The sequence below is a fragment of the Callithrix jacchus genome, chromosome 8 (genome assembly GCF_049354715.1).
Source record: "Callithrix jacchus isolate 240 chromosome 8, calJac240_pri, whole genome shotgun sequence".
Taxonomy (NCBI): domain Eukaryota; kingdom Metazoa; phylum Chordata; class Mammalia; order Primates; family Cebidae; genus Callithrix; species Callithrix jacchus.
The window spans coordinates 122204196-122224242 of record NC_133509.1 but is presented as its reverse complement, the minus strand read 5'-3'; the positions used below and the strand labels follow the sequence as shown (position 1 = coordinate 122224242).

Below are 20047 nucleotides of genomic sequence, written 5' to 3'. Positions count from 1 at the left end.
TATTCAGACATTCCTCCTCCTCTCTTTCTCTGGTGTGTCTTTCCACCATTTCTTGGTTTGTCTCTTTGTCTGCTTGTCTGCTTCTAGAGCCTGGGGTTTGGGGATTATATGGGTACACGATTATGGGTGTGGCAGGCTAAAAGGCAACATTTTGGGCGCAAAAACAGGAATGCCTATCTCCATTTAAGGCCATAGGTCTCCAGGCTTGAGGGTGGGGCCTTTGCTGGGGAACCACCAGCTTCTACAGAGTGTTTCCCTGTCTCCTGCCTATATCAATTGCAGGTTTCATCAAAGAAGCACAGGGCCACTCTAGAGCCCTGATGTCCCCATTTGCCAATAAAGACATTGTACTCTCTCATTAATACCATCTCAATAATACTCAGGGAAGCTAAATCAACCAAATGCAAGCACACCAGTAGTTTTATTGGAGACTTAGGTTTTGAACACCGGAGGTCGATAATTCTTTTGTCTCAATAAGACACTAATGCCTAGAGAGGATTTGACTGCACTTTTTAAGAGCCTCAAATGGTTTATCATCTCCATCAGTGAAACACACAAAGCCGGCAGAATGTGAGCAGGTAGGCTGAACCCATCCTGTGGAGAAATGACTGTGTGCACCCCACCCTGCCTCACTGCACTGAGGTCTGCTGAAATGCAATTCGCTCATTCAGATTAAATGAGAAGAAATTAAAACTCAAAAATAAAATCAATACTTATCTCCTTGTGCCTACTCAGTGACTGTGGACGCTGGCTTTCATGGGTAATAGATTCAAGCACCACTACTATTGAATGCTGAAATTTATGGACTTCTTCATAGTCATTAATTAATAGTGTGCACACACAGAAAAATAACCAGGCGGAACACTTAGAAATAAAATTATTGCTGAAGCACAGACTGCACAGTTTTTAAGTGGTCAGTCAGGTGAGTAAAATGAATAATTGAATATGTTTTACAAGCAGGCAGTGTCGACATGCATTCCAACAGGTTTTTAATGCTCTCTAAAGAACACATATCTTACAGAGGGATGTGAATTGATTTTATTCTTAACCACTTGCCAAGGCCTTTGTGGTTGTGTTTTCTGTGTGAGGGTTTAGAAGAGCCCCTGCACCATAGCGTGCAATCGCATAAGGGATGCTTTGGGGAGTCCTTTTTAGTAAGTAGCTGAGGACTTAATTTCAGGCTAGGAACCTGCAGAGAAGTAAAAAAGAAAAGAATATGGGTTTAGGCATGATGGAAATTATGCTATATCCTGGCCTTCTTTATACTTTTTGTAAAATAATTTCCATGGGGAACTTTTCTTAGAAAATGCATGTCTTGCTGGGAATATTTATTATCAATTGGGGCTATGTTGATTTCTGAGTATAAAATTCTTGAGAGAATTCTGCTCCATGTCTGCAAATATGGAAAAAATTGATCCTGGCCCGAGGAATGGGAACTGAAATTACATTGCGTTTTGAAACCAGGTTTATCTTGGGCTTCCTTTTACCCTTGTCTTTTCATCTATCAACAAAACTTTTCTATAAATATTAGATAGTAAATATTTTAGTCTTTGCAGATTATATGGTCTCTTTTTCAACTATTCAACCCTGCCATTGCTGTACGAAATCAGACATGGACAATGCATTAACAATGAGTGTAGCTTGCTCCGATAAAACTTCATTTACAAAAAGAAGGTGGGAGCTGCATTTGGCCCACGGGCTATGATTTGCTGACACCTGATCTACCTGCTTTACAGCTAGCAACAGCTTGGACTGGTTGACATCCCAAGGAGAGCAGATGCAAAGGTGCGACGAGGAAGACGAAGAGTGAACAGCGTTCTGCAGCTCTTCTTTTTCTTCACTGACAGGATTGTTTTCCTCCATCTGTGAAAAGTTCTACTTCCACAGGGCAGGACTAGTGCTGACCCATGGAGGGCATTGGAGAGTTATTTTACTTGGTTTTTCTCGTAAATTGTTAAGTCTTTTCCCTATTTCTATTCAAGGTCTATAAGAGTAATTCTCAGCAAAGAGACTTGCAGTCAGAACTCCTATTCCCCAGTGTTTTGATGCTGTTCTTCCTCTTTTGCTTCTCATAAAGGTCAAAGTCATTAGCCTGAAGGCCTTACACTTGGGGCAAGAAAGACTAAACCACCTGACTTATTATTTTTGTCACAATCCAAAGGAAAGATGGGAAGGTGGGTGAGGAGGACTGATATTCATTCCCCAGGCAGAATTTGACAAGAACAGAAGGAACTGTTTCCTTCAGATGATGATCCAAGGATGTGGTGAGCCCAGACATGAGGGTAATGGAGAAACCATGCCAGAAGCTCTGCTGAATGCATTTGGATTGCACAGGTTTGCCAGATCCCAGAGCTAATTAGATCACGCAGAAAGAGGCTCAGCATTCCAGAGACTGGCTAGTTCCCTTAAGGTAATGCTTCTTTGAAGTCTGAAAATATCCCATTGTTTATTTAAGCTTTAGCCCTCAGCCTTTTCCAAAAGGATTTGAAGGAGCTTAAACATTAATCAAAATACAAACTAAGATTATTAGTAATAAGCCAAAGTCAAGCCTATCCAAATAAATAAGGAAAAGGATAAATGTTGCCAGAAGTGGAAGATAAGCTGATTGCTTCCCGGGGTAATGGGTTTGGCACCAGTGTGAGACTATTACCTGGGATGTCCCCAGGGGAAGACAGAACCCAGGCACACATCTAACAAGAGACGCTGTCAAGTGTCAAGGCTGGCCAAATTTTAGGGTTGAGCAACATCTGTCCCCCAAATGCTGAGATTATTTTTATTTTATGTGGAATGTTAGATTATTTTCAGGGGGTGGTGGTGGGAAAATCAGACACGATTTCTGATGTGTATGAGGATGGGGAGAGGCATTTTTAACTCACATTAGTTGAATTTGGGAGGGAAGTATCTGGATGAACCTCAGCTTTTTCCTTTTCACCCAGAAGCAACAAAAAGAGCACAGCATCACTCTTCTCTTCTGGGGACTGGCTGCCTCTGTGACTGCTCTAAGAGCCACAGTATAGATTCTACTCCATCCCTACCTTGCCCACCTTTCATGTGAAAGGCATTCGACCTTCTCCACCCCATTCCAGAGAAGGGTAAGCAGATCCTGGAGCAGTGGTATTTAAGACACAAGAAAAATTGTACTAACTTGTGTGCCTGTGTGTGTGTGTGTGTGTGTGTGTGTGTGTGTGTGTTGAATGTCAGTGAACTCAGGAACAATAGAAGTCTACAGATACTTCAAGACCTTAGGGCAAGGTTTGGGCAACTTCTCAACTAATCTTTCTTACCATGGTAGCCATCAGCAGAAATGTGATGGGTCATTGGCCAGTGCATTCAAGAGTACCACATCAGTGAGTTTGGAGGGAAACAACTAAGAATTCACTGAGGTAGGCCAGACCACCCAGGTCTGGGCCAGATTTTCAAATTGCTAAAAATAATAATTATGACTCATTAATCACTGAGGCAGAACAGTTACAATATACATAGAGGACTGGGCTCTGAAAGGCCTCAGAGAGGCTATAGATGTCAGTCATTGCTACAGTAACACGGGGCAGCCATCCCCACCCCTACTCTTCAACTCAGTGGCTGAAAACACATAATTAATTTGTGCTCACACATCTTTGAGCCAGCTAGAGATTGGCTAAACTGATCTGGGTTCCAGTAAACTTTGGGCCACTGACTGAGGTCACATTCTCTTGTATGTGTAGGCAACTCAGTAGGCAACTCAGGAACTTTCTATCATGGCTATGGTAAAAGTGCAAGAAGGTAAGTCCAATCCTATACGCACATTTCCAATCACATTTCCATTTTACTAACATCCCTCTATCTAAGACAAGTTTCACGGCCAGGGAAACATTTTCTGTCTATTCTGAGCCCGTGGCAAGGAAGTACATGGATAATTCTACAAGACAGTGAAAAATTGGCAACAATAATTCTAATGACAAATAATGCCAGTGATACCAAAGAGGCATTCCTGAATTGGTAGGTTATGCAGTCTATGTGGAGAAAGCAAATTCTCTGGTTAGAAAAGCCCCAAACTAGGGACCTAGGGCTTTCTGTAATGTTTTAGGCCAGTAAAAAGGGTAAGGTCAGAAATCAGGTCTACACTCAAGGATGTCATAGAAAGGTGTCAGTATAGCACAGTTACGTTGTCTCATCTTCTATTTTTAACTGAGTCATCAGGTGTACCTGAGGTTCCAGTATAACAGCCTTCCACGTGTTTTTAAAATCTTCATTTCTCTCTAGCATATTTTGTTCCACAAAGCTAAGGACCAGAAGACTGTTTCCTTTTATTAATGAAACTATTATATTCTTGCTATCGACATTTTTTTTCTCTGTAGAGATCTTATTTCCTTCTTTGTGAGAACTTTCAGGATGCTCATGGATAGCTCTGGCCATGACAGTTTTAATAAAGCTTCTTTTTCCTCTCTTATTTATGAATTCTGTGTTTGACTACATGGTTTTCAGTTTTACTGCCACTGAACGTTCACTGCAGGCTGCCTTGATTCAGTTTTGAAAGCAGACAAGCAAAGAAGGAAGGGAGTGAGGAAGTGGAAAAGGAAGAAATAAAAGAGAAAACAGACTCAAACTGATATCACTTCTTGTGTCTATGTTAAATAATGTTGCCGTCAGGCATATTTTTTCGTCTTTAATATTAAACAACACTGAGAACAAGCAACAGTAACTTAGTTCCCAGAAGATACTTGCTCTCGGAAGACAACAGTCGCAGCCAACTAAAATAGCTTACTTGTCAAGACTGATCGTTTTCTCATCAGAATTTCCTTCCAGATTCTCATAGTCCTATTCTCATCAACCTGAAGCAACTACGGTATAAACTCTGCCTTGCAAGACCCACCTTAAAATGACCCAGTCTGGGCCCTTCTATAAATATCTTCTCATTTTTTCCCCTTGACCTTATAGAGGTTGTGTTATCTATTACTGCAACAAATATAACAAACTTAGCTTTGAATGATCAATAGATTTGTGGTCTCTAGGGAAATCATTATTCAACAGAAAAAAGAAAGTTTTTTAATTTGTAAAAACCAGCTATTGTCTTGTATATTTCTATACCTGTGTAAGCTACAGAACGTACTCTGACAATAACCTAAAATTCTACCAATTTTAACCTTGTCAGATACATTAGTCATCTCTCACTTTTGATAGGGAAAGACACATGTAACAACTGAAAAAATTCATTAAAAGGTGTGGTGGTCTTGAAGTTATATTTATAAAACTAGCAAGTCAGTCTGAAATATTTTGACTTAAAAAAAGATGAACTGGGAAATCTTTTTTATTTCATTTTAGGGTCAAGGGGTATGTGTGCAGATCTGTTACATGGGTAAATTGCATGTCACAAAGGAGATTTGGTGTACAGATAACTTTGTCACCCAGGTAATCCGCATAATACCCAATAGGTAGTTTAAGTGAAGTTTTTGTCAACACTTTTAGTCAAAGAGCATGGAAACCAACTGTACATGTGATTGCCTTTCTTCTTCCCTCCAGGAAAGCCATCTGTGAATTGTGCTCTTGTCTCATTCCTGTGTGAATCCCTCAGTCTCCATGCACTGCATTCAGGCAACAGAGCCTGTCGCATGCTGTAGGACTAATTACCTAAACTGTTTGGGTGGGGAAGATGTGTTTGTTGCCATGTGTTGACATCTGTGCACCCGTTGTTGTGCTGGGAAAGATGGCGGATTCAGGTAAAACAACTATTAGGTGATCCAATTAGCAGGTAACCAGAACATCCAGAAACTCGTAACCTTTTTTGCTTCAACTTTACATTTCAGAGGCTTGAAGTGGTTGGTTTTATCCTTGGTTTCAGTTTTTAAATGGCCCTACATGCTATTTCTTTAATTATTTTTCCACCTTTATCATTTCAACAAGATGTACTGTGAGAGGATCCTTCGTGCACATGCTCTTTATTAATGATGGCTTTCTGTGTTGCAGTTCCAACCTTCTCATTTATCTAATATCCAGCAATCAGGGGTCTGTCATGACTTCAAAATGTTTAACCCTGTGTTGGCTTTTGGAACCAACTGATTTGAAGTAGAAGTTGTCTCCGAAAGAAAATTTGGCTTCCCCATTTTAAAGTGGAATAATGTAGTTCAGTGACCAAAATATATAATTACTTTAAGCATTAAAGGGGAAAGAAAGAAAGAGCTAAACAGAAAAAGAAAGGAAGAGAGAGAGAGAGAGAGAGAAAAGAAAAGAAAGAAAGAGGAGAGAGAGAGAAAGGAAAGGAAAGAAAAGAAAGGAAGACAATATATTGAATATAATGTTTGGATATTGTTGGAATGTATTAACAATAAGTAAAGGAGAGATGGCTTCCAGGTTGAAAAGTACAGACCCCTTTTCACAGCAAAGGTTAATTATACAGTAAGTAAACATTTAGGATGATGTCTATGTGCCAAACACTGAGAGAGTTATCAGAATGTCTCACTTCCCCAAAGTTTCTGCTATTATTCCAATAGATAAACAACAATACAAGATACAGGATGGAGAAGGTGAGTGGAATGGTTTTTTAATTCAACACAGGAATTCTCAGTCCTCTCTCCAACTAAATGTAAGGAATTAGGAAATTAGCCTTACACTGTTCGAATTTTTCCTGAGACCTTATATCTACAAACACTTGCTGGACAGTTTCAATGAGGCAGAAACTCTACTATGTTCTGGAATGAGCAGATGGAGTTATACAAATATGTATAAGACATATTTCTTGCCATTAAAGTCTATATAAGCTAATAGAGAAGAATAAGCATTGATCTGTGAAATAAAGAAGAGTCAGATTTGGAAATTTTCACCAATTTCAACAGTATAGAATGCAGCGTTAGGCAAAGGTCCAAAAGTGATATCATCCAAATAGAATAAGGAAACTGGAAAGTTGGGGAAATGTCGAGGAGTGAAACAATTAATGGATCTCTAAAGAAGTATTATATATGTTCATAGGTGAGTTTATTAGTTCAGTTTACTTGGTGCCAAATGCCGCAACAACCCAAATATTTTCTTCGTGGTTGTATTTTTGAGTTTCGGTTACTGGCACCTTTATTTTCTTCCATTAGTATCCTATATCCATCAATGCCTGCTGTTTAGAATATTTTGACCTCAGTAAATTCATAACAGTGTTAACAACCGAGTCGCAGGTGTTCCAGGAAGGAAAATAGGGGATAGGTGGACTATGAGAGAGGCAAAATTCCAAGCCAAGGGACTGAAGGTCTTGTCAAAGGAGTAATCTCAGGCCCAGTAGTCAGATGTGCCCTAATATTGATTTTCTTTTCTGCATATCATCACTGTCAGGCAAATCTTCAACATATTTCTGAATTGAAGCCTACACAAATGATAACTTTCAATGTGCAATAACATGTTTTCCATTTTCCTTTTTAAAAAAAATTATTATTATTATTATTTTTTTTTTTTTGAGATGGAGTTTTGCTCTTGTTACCCAGGCTGGAGTGCAATGGCGCGATCTCGGCTCACCGCTACCTCCACCTCCTGGATTCAGGCAATTCTCCTGCCTCAGCCTCCTGAGTAGCTGGGATTACAGGCACGCGCCACCATGCCCAGCTAATTTTTTTGTATCTTTAGTAGAGATGGGGTTTCACCATGTTGACCAGGATGGTCTTGATATCCTGACCTCGTGATCCACCCGCCTTGGCCTCCCAAAGTGCTGGGATTACAGGCTTGAGCCACTGCGCCTGGCCAAAAAAATTATTTTTTTAGACAGGGTCTTGTTTTGTCACCAGGATGCAGTGCAACTGCACGATCTCGGCTCACTGTAACCTCCACCTCCCACTTCAAGTGATTCTCCATGCCTCAGCCTCCTGAGAAGCTGGGACTGCAGGCACGCACCACCATGCCTGGATACTTTTTTGTGTTTTTAGTAGAGATGGGGTTTCACCAAGTTGGCCAGGCTGGTCTCAAACTCCTGACCTCAAGTGATCTGTCCTCCTCAGCCTCCCAAAGTGCTGAGATTACAGGCATCAGCCACCATGCCCAGCCCCATTTTCCTAACACAGTGTCTGAGTGTACAGTTTTCTCAATAGATTTAAGTTCAAGTTTTATTAGCTCTTTTATAGGCATCCTAAATGGAACTTATTGATGCTGTTTTTGTACAACCACCACCACCAAGCACCTGTGAAAGCAGAGCTCAAGAGAGGCCACTTAAAATGAAGTGGAATAAAGCAGGGTGCTGGTTTCTTCTGTGACCAATGTCAATTAACTTACATATGTGCAATAGAAGTTGTCAGTGTATGTGTGCATGTGTGTGTATATAAGTATGCACACACTTGATTATGACAAGCAGGGGCTGTGACACAGAGTGTAGCCTGTAGTGTAAACAAGGGTATAAGAAAACCAGGCGATGCTTGCTCTATTCGTTTCCTAGGGCTTCTACCTCAAAGCACCAAAAAATAGGTCATTTAAAACAACAGAACTTGATTTCCTCACAATACTGCAAGCTAGAATTCCAAAATAAAAGTGTCAGCAGACCCCCAACTCTCTCTGGGGTAACCCTTTCTGTGAGTCCTAACTTCTGGTGTTTTCTGGCAGTCCCCTTGTGTCCCTTGGTTTGTGTACATGTCACTCCATCCCAGGGCCATTTCTCCCACTCTGTTTTCACAGCATCTTCCTCCATGTCTAACTGGCTCTATATTAAAATGTCCCTTTCCTATAACAACACCAGCCACATCAGAATAGGACCCACACCAATTACTTCATTTTATTTTTAACTTTTAATATTTGTGGGAGCAGAGTAGGTAGATATATTGATGGGGTACATGAGATGTTTCGATATTGGCATGCAGTGCATACTAATTACATCATGGAGAACGTGTATCCCTCCATCCCCTCAAGCATTTCTCCTTTATCAACCATCCAATCATAGTCTTGGTTGTTTTTAAATGTACAATGAGGTTATTATTGACCATAGTCACTTTATTGTGCTGTCAAAGAGTAGGTCTTATTTATTCTTTCTAACTATTTTTGGTACCCATTAACCATCCCCACCTCCCCGCTACACCCCAACCAACTCAACTATTCTTCCCAGCCTCTGGTAACTATCCTTCTACTCTCTGTGCCAATGACCTCATTTTAGATTGATTACTTCTATTACAGCCACTTTTCCAAATGAGGTCACATGCTGAGTTACTTGGGATCAGGACTTCAGCATATCTTTTTGATGTGGTGCATTCAGCGCAGATGCTTGCACGTTGCCCCCTTTCAAAAGAAGTCTAGCCTAGAGACTGACTTCCAGCTTCACTGGTTTCACTGCTCACTGTTGTTTCTTTGGTACCAAGTATTTTCTATTCTCAAATACTTTATGATTTATTTCTTAGATGGCTGGCTATATCAAATAGTATTTTGGGAAGGGTAATGTGTGGATGGGATTATTGCCAAATTCTTTTCTTGTTTGAGTTTTATAATTTTTCCACAATAAGACAGATTAGTTTGAAGAATAAATTAAGGTGTCAGTATAATTCCTGCCAAAATCATAGCAGCAGAACTTTTTACTTCAGTGTAGAAAAGGGCCCTAGAGAAAGGTGATTTTCTTTCATTTGATGAAAGGACTTATGCTCCTTAAGGTTAAGTGACTAGATCAAGGTTAAGGTCACACAGTTAGAGTCTGAACCAGAAAAAAAAAAATCCAGTGGTAAATGCAAATGTCATTGTTTGCAGTCTCTGTATTCAGTTTGATGCTAGGATTCACACCCACTTTTAGAATCTTGTTTGAACTTGACTCTCAAAAGGACTGAGTTTAGAAGCCAGGCATTCCTCCAACTTCCCTCACATATTGATCAAAGAATTTCCCTTCCACTATTTTCTGCAAATACAACATGCTTTCCACATCAAAACAAAACAAAACAGTGGCCTTACCAGAATCAAGAAATGAAAATATCAAATAGTTTGATAATATTCCCGTTTTAGTGTAAAGAATATTGCCTCGTAAATTTTTGGCTTGGGTTTTCACTAACATTGGTAGTACAGAATGAATTCCTACAAATCAAATTATGTTCGTTTGGAGTATGGAAAGTTATTAGAACCACAGTGAATACTCTTGCATACTTGTGTAATTTTGGAAATGCCACTAAGTGCCAGTTTGCTTGTATGTAAAATCAGGGGAAAAATCATGATCCTTACTTAACTCATAAGATTGGCATTCTGACTAACTTGGCATCCAGTAAGCAGACAATAAACATTTATGTGTTCATTTATGTTTCTGGAAATACTCCAAGAAATAATTATTTCATCTAGATGCTTCCCTATGCAGATGACATTCAGACAGACCTATGTTAAATTCCAGATCTTCCTGTTAATAGCTGTGTGACCTTGGGCATGTTTCCCTAATTTCTTGGTGCCTTCCTGCCTGAAACAAAAATGGGAATAATAATAATGCTACATTGTAGAAATATTGTGAGAGTTACATGCAACCATCCATATAAAGTGCTGGGTGTGCAATCTTAGCAAGTGTTTCATTTGTGATAGCTACTGATGTCATTGTTATTTTTATTTTTCAGTACCATATTTAGGGCTTGTCTACTTTTGTGACTTCTAATTAGTAAGAGAAAATCTACATGTGGAAAAACTATTTTGGTTTGTCTCTCATATCTTAACTTTTCTTATCAGGTATTAAGCATAACTGAATTGAGAATAGATTTTCTAATTACTACACAATGAGGAAGTTTCTGTGTCATGCATATTATTATTCTTGACCTGTGGTATCCTTTTTGGATTCCTATGCCTAGAACCCTCAGAGTCGCTACAAATAGAATGTTTGCGCCCTCCCCATCCAAATCACATATTCCAACTCTAATCCCCAATGTGATGGTATTTGCAAATGGGATCTTTGGAGGGTAATTTGATCATGAGGCTGTAGCCCTCTTAATGGGATTAGTGTCCTTATAAAAAGAGATAGGAGAAAGCTTGTTTTCTCTCTCTATGCTCTCTGCCTTATAAGGATACAGGAAGACAAGCAATCTGCAAACCAGGAGGATGCTCATCAGACACCTAATCTGCCAATATCTTGATCTTGGACTTCCCAGCCTCCAGAACTGTGAGAAGTAAATTTCTATTAAGCCACCCAGTCTATGGTAATTGTTATAGCAGTTAAACAAAGACAGGGCCTCTATTTTTTCATTTTAAAAATAATAATAACAACAACTATGTTTACCTTATAGAATAATAATATTTCTAATAATTAAAATCTTTATGAACTATAAAAATGGTAAGACCTAGTTGGCTATAAACTAATTACCAAATAGGTACCTCCTTGAGTAGAAGTATACCACAATTATCATCAAGAGGAGAAGTAAAAGGAAGAAGAAGGAAAAATATATATTTATACAGGGTCTTTCATGTCTTAGACACAGTGCTTACCTGATGCTTTCAAATATGTGTTTATTTACTCTTCATAACAAATGTGGATACCATAATACTAACATCTAGCACCTGGGAAAGTGAAGCCTAGGGTAAAGAAAGTCATTTAAGGTCACATGGCTGGTCCATAGGGATATTTCAGTTCTAACTACCTCTTTTAAGATGGCAGATTGAGCACCAAAAGTACTTCCTTCTCCATTTTTCCAAAATCTCAAATGCAATTTAAAGGTACAGTAAGATACTTTTAAAACTATTTGATCCAACAGCCTTTTAGAATATCAATTTTTTTTTAAAGTTTACAACAGTATTTATGAGCATATATTATTTTATTATAACAAATTTAAGTCTGTCTGACTCAATTATCTCTATTCTTTTCTTTAAACCATGTTATTTTATTATCCCTTTGATTATCATCTCCCCGTGTCTCTCTATAATTCTTACCAATGAACCAGCTGAGTAAACCAATTATAGTGTAAATTTCTCTATTTTAATCAAAGAAGGGAAACCTTCCTGATTATTCAGGTATTTTGATAATTTAATTTTTCCTTCAGGTCCTTTTGTATACTTGAGGCAATAATGTAGTTTTCTCCTAAGTTAACTACACTTTCTCTGAACTCTTTGACTCATACATGCTTAAATTAGGGTTGTCAGATCTAGAAAATTAAAATTCTGAATTCCCAGTTAAATTTGAATTTCAGATTAACAATGAATTTTTTTTAGTATAAATATGCTAATGTTTGGGACATAGTTATACTAAAAAATGTTATTTATCTGAAATCCAAATTTAATTGAGTATTCTGTATTTTATCTGGCAACTCTCTCAAATACATGTCAGGGTTGGCAATGCTTGTCATAATGACTGCTTCATCCAGAAACATTAGTAAAAAGCAAACTCGGGTGTATCAGTCTTTGAAAATTTCTATCTAATTTACATATCAACTAAAATGTCATATCGTGTTATAGTTCTCTGAAGAGATCACAAACTATAGAAGCTGTCTTATGTACCCATGAGATGATGGGGAAGAAATTAGATCCATTTTATAGATGGAGTGGGTATGGCTAGCTAATTGTTATGTATTTGATAACAGGTTGAAAATATGAGTCTGACTTTGGTCTTTTGCCTTCTTTATTAAAATTCTACTTTCCTGAAGGAAATTCAAATTACTGTGGCATGAACACCCTCAAACTCATACCTAAAGGTGTACTAAGGTTCTTGCTTGTAAGCAACAACCAACTCTAACTTAGGCATAAGATTTGTGGAGAGATTATTGAGAGCAAATTGACAGATAAGACTTTGTAATTGAAAGCAGGCTTTGATTCTTTAAAATGTGAACTGGGAATCAGAAAACATCTTGTAGCTGAAACAATCTGGTCTAGTGCCATGTCACTCAAACCTCTGCTTGCTCTATATTCTGCTTTGCATCAGAGACTCAGTATTCAAAGGTCCCTGAAAGCTTGACTGCTTGGCCAAGATTAGGTCACATTCCCATTCCCTACCTGTACTGGAAAGAGGATTCTGACCTTATCTCATGAAGTTGGAATTGTCTTCTTCCATGTCTGACTATAATGAAGAAGAGAGTTCTGCTCTAAAATTCAGGGCAAGAAAATGGGTGGTTGCTGGCAAAAAATCAATAATGGTCCCTTACATATTTAGGTACATAAGGCCCTTCTACATCCTTCTTTATGTTGATTCCCGATTTTCCTATCAACAAGAGGAATATGTATGAAATTGGAGGTCATTATAGAAAGTGAAATAAGCTAGGCACAGAAGGACAAACTTCACATGTTCTCATTTAGATTCTTCACATGTGGGATCTAAAACCTAAAACAATTGAACTCATGGAAATAGAGAGTAGAAGGATAGTTATCATCACTGGGAAATGTAGTGTGGGGGTATTTCAGGGAAGTGGAGAGGGTTACTGAGTACAAAAATGATAGTTAGAAAGAATGACTAAGACCTAGTATTTGTTAGTACAACAGAGTGACTGTAGTCAAAATAATTTATTTGTATATTTAAAAAAATATCTTGGATTAGCTGTAACACAAAGGATAATGCTTGAGGTGCTGGATATTCCATTTACCATAATGTGATTATTACACATTGCATGCCTGTTTAAAAATATTTCATGTATCCCATAAATATATCTACCTACTATGTGCCCCCAAAATTAAAAATTAAAATTAAGAAGAAGAAAAAAGAGGTAACCTTCTGTAGAATAAGGAAGCAACAGGAACAATGGGAGCTAAAGCATGGTAGCTGTCTTGAGAAATAAACCTTAACATTAGAAGTCCTTCTTTTGGTGAGGATCCTTCCATGTAGTAGCTTTATTCTTTGCCTTTGTGAACTTAATCTTCTTTGAGTCTCCCTCCTAAAAGCTCTATCAACTGCAAGGCTAATTGGATTCAAAGATGGCGCATACTATCTCCGTCTGAGTTTTTCTGGGTAACAGCTCTCTGCCTTTCTTGATACAAATTTATAATCATTATCATCAAGATAAGGAGCTTGCAACTTGAAATACATGGGTGGGTTTTAAGGAGTTAGAAAAATCGCTGTAACTTATTATAATTTTTGAGTAAGACTTTATGTGCATATTCCTATAAAAAGAATCCACAGTTCTAAAAATGTATATTCTCAAAGGGATCTATTAAGGAAAACAGGGTTCAATGACATAAATGAAACCAGGAATATTAAGTGTCTTTGCCAATTTCAAATAAGATTTTAGTAGCAAAATCAAGACATATAGTTCCCAATATAGTTTGAGAAATTATTTGAGTTTTGTGCCAATTATGCATTTATTTCTAAAGGCAAAATACAGAAGCCTTTTCTTCTTACTGCAAATGCCCTTCGTTCTGGGAATGCCACGATGGCATTATCAGCTTCACCTTACTCCCCATGTCTGGGGATCCTGGCAGAGAACCAACTGGCCAAACATGACTGAGGCCAATCCTTACTCAATTATTTCTTTTTTATAGAAATGACACAAATAGCTAGTACAATACTTTTTGGAAATATTTATTGTTTTTATGGCTCCTTGATATTTCCACTTGATATATTTTCATATAGGTATTTTTTTTTCTTATATCTTGATTACCTGCATGGTTTCACTGTGGGATTTGAGTAACTAGAGAAAACCTTAATTGTATTTGAGGTGGCTTTTATCTTCTGAAAAAGCTCCCAGATTTGAAACATTGCTAGTCTTAGTTTGTTCAGGCTGTATAACAAAATACCATAAACTGGGAGGCTCATGAACAACAGAAATTTATTTCTCACAGTACTGGAGTCCAGGAAGTTTAAGATCAAGGCACCAACTGATTCAGTGTCTGGTGAGAGTATACTCTCAGGGCAAGCCTGGAAGGGTCACTCAGAGAAGTGGCTGAGCAAGTGCAGGAAGTGGCAGGAAGTGGCCAGGGCTGAGGGAGTCCCAGCAGGTGAACATAATCTGTGTCTGACACAAGTGGCATTTGAAGGCTTGCTTCTGCCCTGAACTGTTGTTTGTGGAACACTGAGGAGGGCATTTATTCTCTTTGGGTCTCAGGATCAAAATGGGGGAATTAATGAGACCTTTAAAGTCTAAAATTCAAGAACTGCGTATACTAGCAGTGAAACATTTTGAATTTGGGATGTATGTCCCCCAGCCCCAAATAAACTTCCCAGGGAGGATCTAGGGGCATTAACTAATTCAAATTTTTGCAGGATTCAACCTTTATCTTTAAGGTAACCCTGAATATCAGACAGCTGATTTATAATGGTGCATTTTCACATCTTCAATACATAGTAAGGAAGAAACGTGAACTGAAACCTTTAGGACAGTTGTAAACAGCATGGAATCATACAGATTTTTTCCTCTGGAAAAAATCAAATATGTAGTTCATAAGAATATTTTGATCAGCTAATTAATGAAAATTATTAATATTGAGGAGTACATTGTAATTATACATTGTTGGTTGGATTTTGATGTGTAAACATAACTTGAGTCTCCTTGTGACTCTATAATACATGCAGTGTGTTATATTTTATGTATGAGATGGCTAATCTTTAAAAACATGATTGTTTTTAGCCTTGGTATTATTAGACATATATTCCCTGAGAAATGCAAACAAGAGAAGTAACTTACAAGGAGGATCTTCTATGTGATATTATCTATGCTCCCTTTCGTGGAGGAAGGATTTTAACAGTTTAACTTGGGACGTAGATCCAAGAGAGCATCGGCTTTCAGCAGAATCTTGCACTTACACTCTCATTCACCTGAGTTAGGGGAACATGCTCAGCATGTGGAACCATGTTTTCTGTTACTTCCATTTTCAACTTTCCTGTTGCAAGCCTCTTCTTCAGGGATACGTTTCCCTTAATTGGGCTTCGTCTGTTGCTCTATACCTGTCAGGTCTCAAATGTTGTTCCATAATTCTTAGATACAATTAAATGGTAACCGATTCATCATTATCTCAGAGGCAATTCAAAGCCTTATGAGTTGGATTTTTGTTCACATACACATAGGGAAAAAGAGAGGTTGTCTATGATGAAAGGGGAGTGTTTCCCTCAGGGAGGCAGTATAATGCTATGGTAAAAGACACAGGTTCTGGAATTTGAATTCCAATTCAGAGGAATTCCAATTCATTCATTCATTTAACAAATTTGTATTGAATTGTTACTATGTGCTAGATACTGCTGTCGGTGCTAGAGTATAACAGAAAAAAAAAAAATCCGCCCTTGTTTATCTTCCATTTTAATGAGGGAGTTAACAACAAATAAGATAAATTATTAAAATATATATCTAAAGATATTAGATCATGGTAAGCGTAGGGATAAAAGGAAATTAAAAGAGGGATTAGAAGGTTGAAATTTTAGTTTAGTACAGAGAGGTCTTACTGAGAAGATACTTTTATCAGGAGCAAATGCATATCATCTTAGTCCATTTTCTGAGGCTGAGTAATTTATTTAAAAAATGATAATGATAAAAGAGGTTATTTAGCTCATGGTTCTGGTGGCTGGGAGTTCAAGGTCAGACAGCTACAGCTGGCCAGAACGTCATGCTACATTATGATATGGCGGATAGCACCACAAGATAAGAGTGTGTGAAAAACAGGCAAAACATGTGGGACAATCTTATGGTATAACAACCCACTTTTGTGGAAACTAATTCAGTCCCCGGAGTGTATCTCACTTCCATGAGATAGTATTAATGCCTTCATGAGGGTGGAGATCTCCAAACCTCCCACCACCTCTCAACACCAACACACTGGGGTCCAAGCCTCCACTTGAGTTTTAGTGGGCACAAACCATATTCCAACCACAGCACATGTGTTGTTTCACCTAGAATTTATATAATACTTTTGCAAAGTTTACAATAGTGTATCGCTGTTGGAACTCTTTTCTGGGTTTCTGCCAGCAGTTGAAGGGCCTTGTGAAAGTTGGGCATCTTAAGCTTCATGTGCTTCATGGTAAACACATACCTAAATCTGACACATTCTCAGGGTGACTTTGACCAAGTAACTTAACCCCTCTGGAAAGTTCCCAACTGTAAAATAGAGATGATAAAAGTATTAATTCATTTTACTGGATGTATTATAAAGCTCAGATAGGATGATGTACAAAAAAATTCATCATTGTGTTAAGCACAAAATACATGCTAAAGTCCTACATTCTTAAATGTATGCTTATGTGTCCTATTAGTTTTGCCTACTTGCTTCTTTTTATTTATTTAACTACCCAGGCTATTTGTGTATTCACTGTCATTTTTTTCAAGCAAAATGTTAGTTAAATTAAAAATTCTGATTTAGCTGAATGTTTTTTAAGGCACCCAAGACTGGGAAGAAAGTAAAATGACATAAATGAAGCATCTATCTGTATATCTAACATATATATTTTATATGTATTTATTTATTTAAAGTCCTATCATAATATGAGCATTTGCAGTATTATTAAACTCACCTTTTAGATGGAGACAGAGAGGCTGAGAAAGATTAAGCAAGTTGCCCAGCCACTCAGCTTATAGAGATATAACTGGGATTCAGTCACAGATATGGGTACTTAAAAGTTTACACTGTTTCCATAAAGTCTGAATGAATAAAATATTCCATAGAAATGAATTATTCATAAAATGAAGGTAGTATTCTTATCACTCAGTCTTGACCTTATGGAAATTAATTACCTAAATAAAGCATGATATTTACATATTTGTACCTGGTCCATTAAGGACTCAGAAGCAGAGGAAACTGGCAAAGATAAGAGGAGAATTGAATTTGATTTTCAGCCTGAATTGTTAGTATGTTTAAGAAGTGTAAATAGGCTAAGAGCATTTGCTGAAGAACACTTAGGAAATAAAGCCATATAACGCTACCCAGTGCTTTTTACAAAATCGCTATTCTCTCAACAAGTCTACACTTTAGTCTGGCAGGTTCCCCCAGGAGCTGGTGCCTGAGAGCCTGGAGACAAGAGCCTGCTCATAGGATCAGCCTGTCTACTGCAAAAAGGCCTCCTCTCCTCCAGCAGTTGATCCAGTTCTCCCGATTCCCACTGGGGATCCATCTGTTCTTGAATCTCAATGCCAGCCTCGTCCTGTGGGAGCCAGTGAAGCTGGTGATGCCTTTATGGAGTATACCTGCCCCTGATCTTACTAATATGGTGATCAGGCCTGACATGGAAGATTACTCTTCTGGAGTTGAGCTAAAGGACATAAGAACAACATAAGCATTTCTGATATGGACACTATGACCACACACTCGCCTGGCAAAGACATCGGCTTATTTTATTTCACTTGAATTGGAACCAAAAAAGAAGAATATTGGCTATCTTTGGGGGAGGATGGGTGGCTACAAATTACTAACACTAAGATTTTGTTGTTGTTTTAAATTAACAAAAGGACTTAATTAAAGAAGATTACAAAAAAGAAAAAAGTTAGATGTTTTAACTCTTCTCATAATTCACTTTTATTACTTGATTCCCCATCTATCAAATCTTCAATCCTAATGTGGAGCCTGATATAAATGAATTAAGACACATTTAAGAGTGGAAAAAGTAAGTATTGGAAAGACCACAAACTCTGTCAACAAATATGCATGTACTTAGCTAGATGGAAGAGGTCATTTATAAAGAGCTGCTTTTTTAATAAAGAGACAAATTAGAATTATCAAACACACTGCCAGCAGAAAGAAGTGAAAATTGTGATTTCTCTGGTCAAAAGGTAAGCTAAAGAGTTGCAAAGCAGATCTACATATCTCAAGAGCCTCAAGAATTAGCATCATATTGAAACATAAAATATAAGTTAATAACAATCTTTGTAAATCACAAGTAAGAACTTGGACTACAGGCTTAGGCTTATAAAGATGAGAACATTATTATATTGTATTTTTAAAACCGTCCCATTAAAAACACAAACAAGGAACACCACTCTCTCTTGAAGGCAATGATTTCTGGCTGCCTGCAGAATCCTTTTTTTTCCCTCTCCAGCATCAGTAGTGAGCCTGAACCATGGAGTCAGAGTGATTTAGACTTGAGTCCAAGCTCACATAGCTATGGAACAATAAGCAGTAGTGGACAAGATTATTATTGTTATTACGTTTGAGAATGACATAGAAAACGCCTGTTTATAAAAGTGGAGGCTAGAGAAGCTTACTTAGCCAATGGAATTGTCTGGCCTAGGAAAAAGGGCAAATTATGTATGCTATATTTTTATCGCTTTCTTTTATCAATCAAATGGGGACAAAAGTGCCCTTCGAGGAATACCGTTGTTATAATTAAACAGATATTATTTGATGTATAGTGAAGGCATGGCGTGTTAATTCTTTTCTTCTTCCCATTTCCTTCAGTCCTCTGGCTGTTAGGATTATTGAGTCCAAATCTTGACTCTTAGATTGTTGGATGGCGGTGCCCTTTGCCTATCAGTCTAGTGATCATACCCCAGCATACCCCAGCCTGATGTAATTATGATTCTGCCGGAGAAGCTTTATTATCATTTGTTTGCTTGTTTTTATGCAACATTTCACCACCTGTGTTGTTCCATAGCAGTCAGGTAATCAGTCCTGGATTGTACTCTTTTGCTCTGATGCATGTTCTGAGTAAATGACATGCTTAGAACACTAATGACACATAAGTATTTACACTGACAAAAAACAAGACTGGCATTTAAAAAGAAACTGACCTGGCAGTAGACTGTGATGGTTGAGAGGTTGGGATACTGGCCAGTTAACGAAAATTTAATTCAGGAAATAATCCATTTATAAAGCATCCAATTAACCAAATTAGAAATGTTCTTCAGTGTTTCACTATGTAAAGGTTTTATTTCTGCCAAGACACTCACCAGACCAGTTTGTTGGCTTTTACAGTAGCCGTCATTTTGTTGTGGAATGGCTGGGCTGTTTCTTAAAGGCTAAGTATCTCTTGCAGATTTGCATTCTGCCTGAATGCTGTGTCTGTACTAGCCTTAACTGTGTACTTCCTTTGGTAGTTTTTGGCAAATTGATCATATGTTAATATTTGCCAAAATGGCTTTCAGTGAATTACATTTTGATCAGTTAATGAAGATCCAAGAGTTTGGGTTTGACATTGACTTCTGAAGTCTTTTCTCTGGCTTCACCACTTGCCAGCTAGATAACCGTGGCAATTGAACTCTCTAACCTTCAACATCCTTATCCATAAAACAGGAATGATGAGAATATCATTACCTAAAGTTGTGTGGATCTATGA

General features: G+C 37.9%; 1 long non-coding RNA gene across 1 annotated transcript in view; it reads left to right on the top strand.

The window, feature by feature from the left end:
• Positions 1–19049, top strand: part of LOC128928850 (uncharacterized) — a 315424-nt gene extending 296375 nt beyond the window's left edge. Inside the window, exon 3 of the long non-coding RNA XR_008474531.2 lies at positions 17752–19049. This is a non-coding gene — a long non-coding RNA (uncharacterized LOC128928850). The remainder of the gene's footprint in view (positions 1–17751) is intronic.
• Positions 19050–20047: the final 998 nt, after the last annotated feature.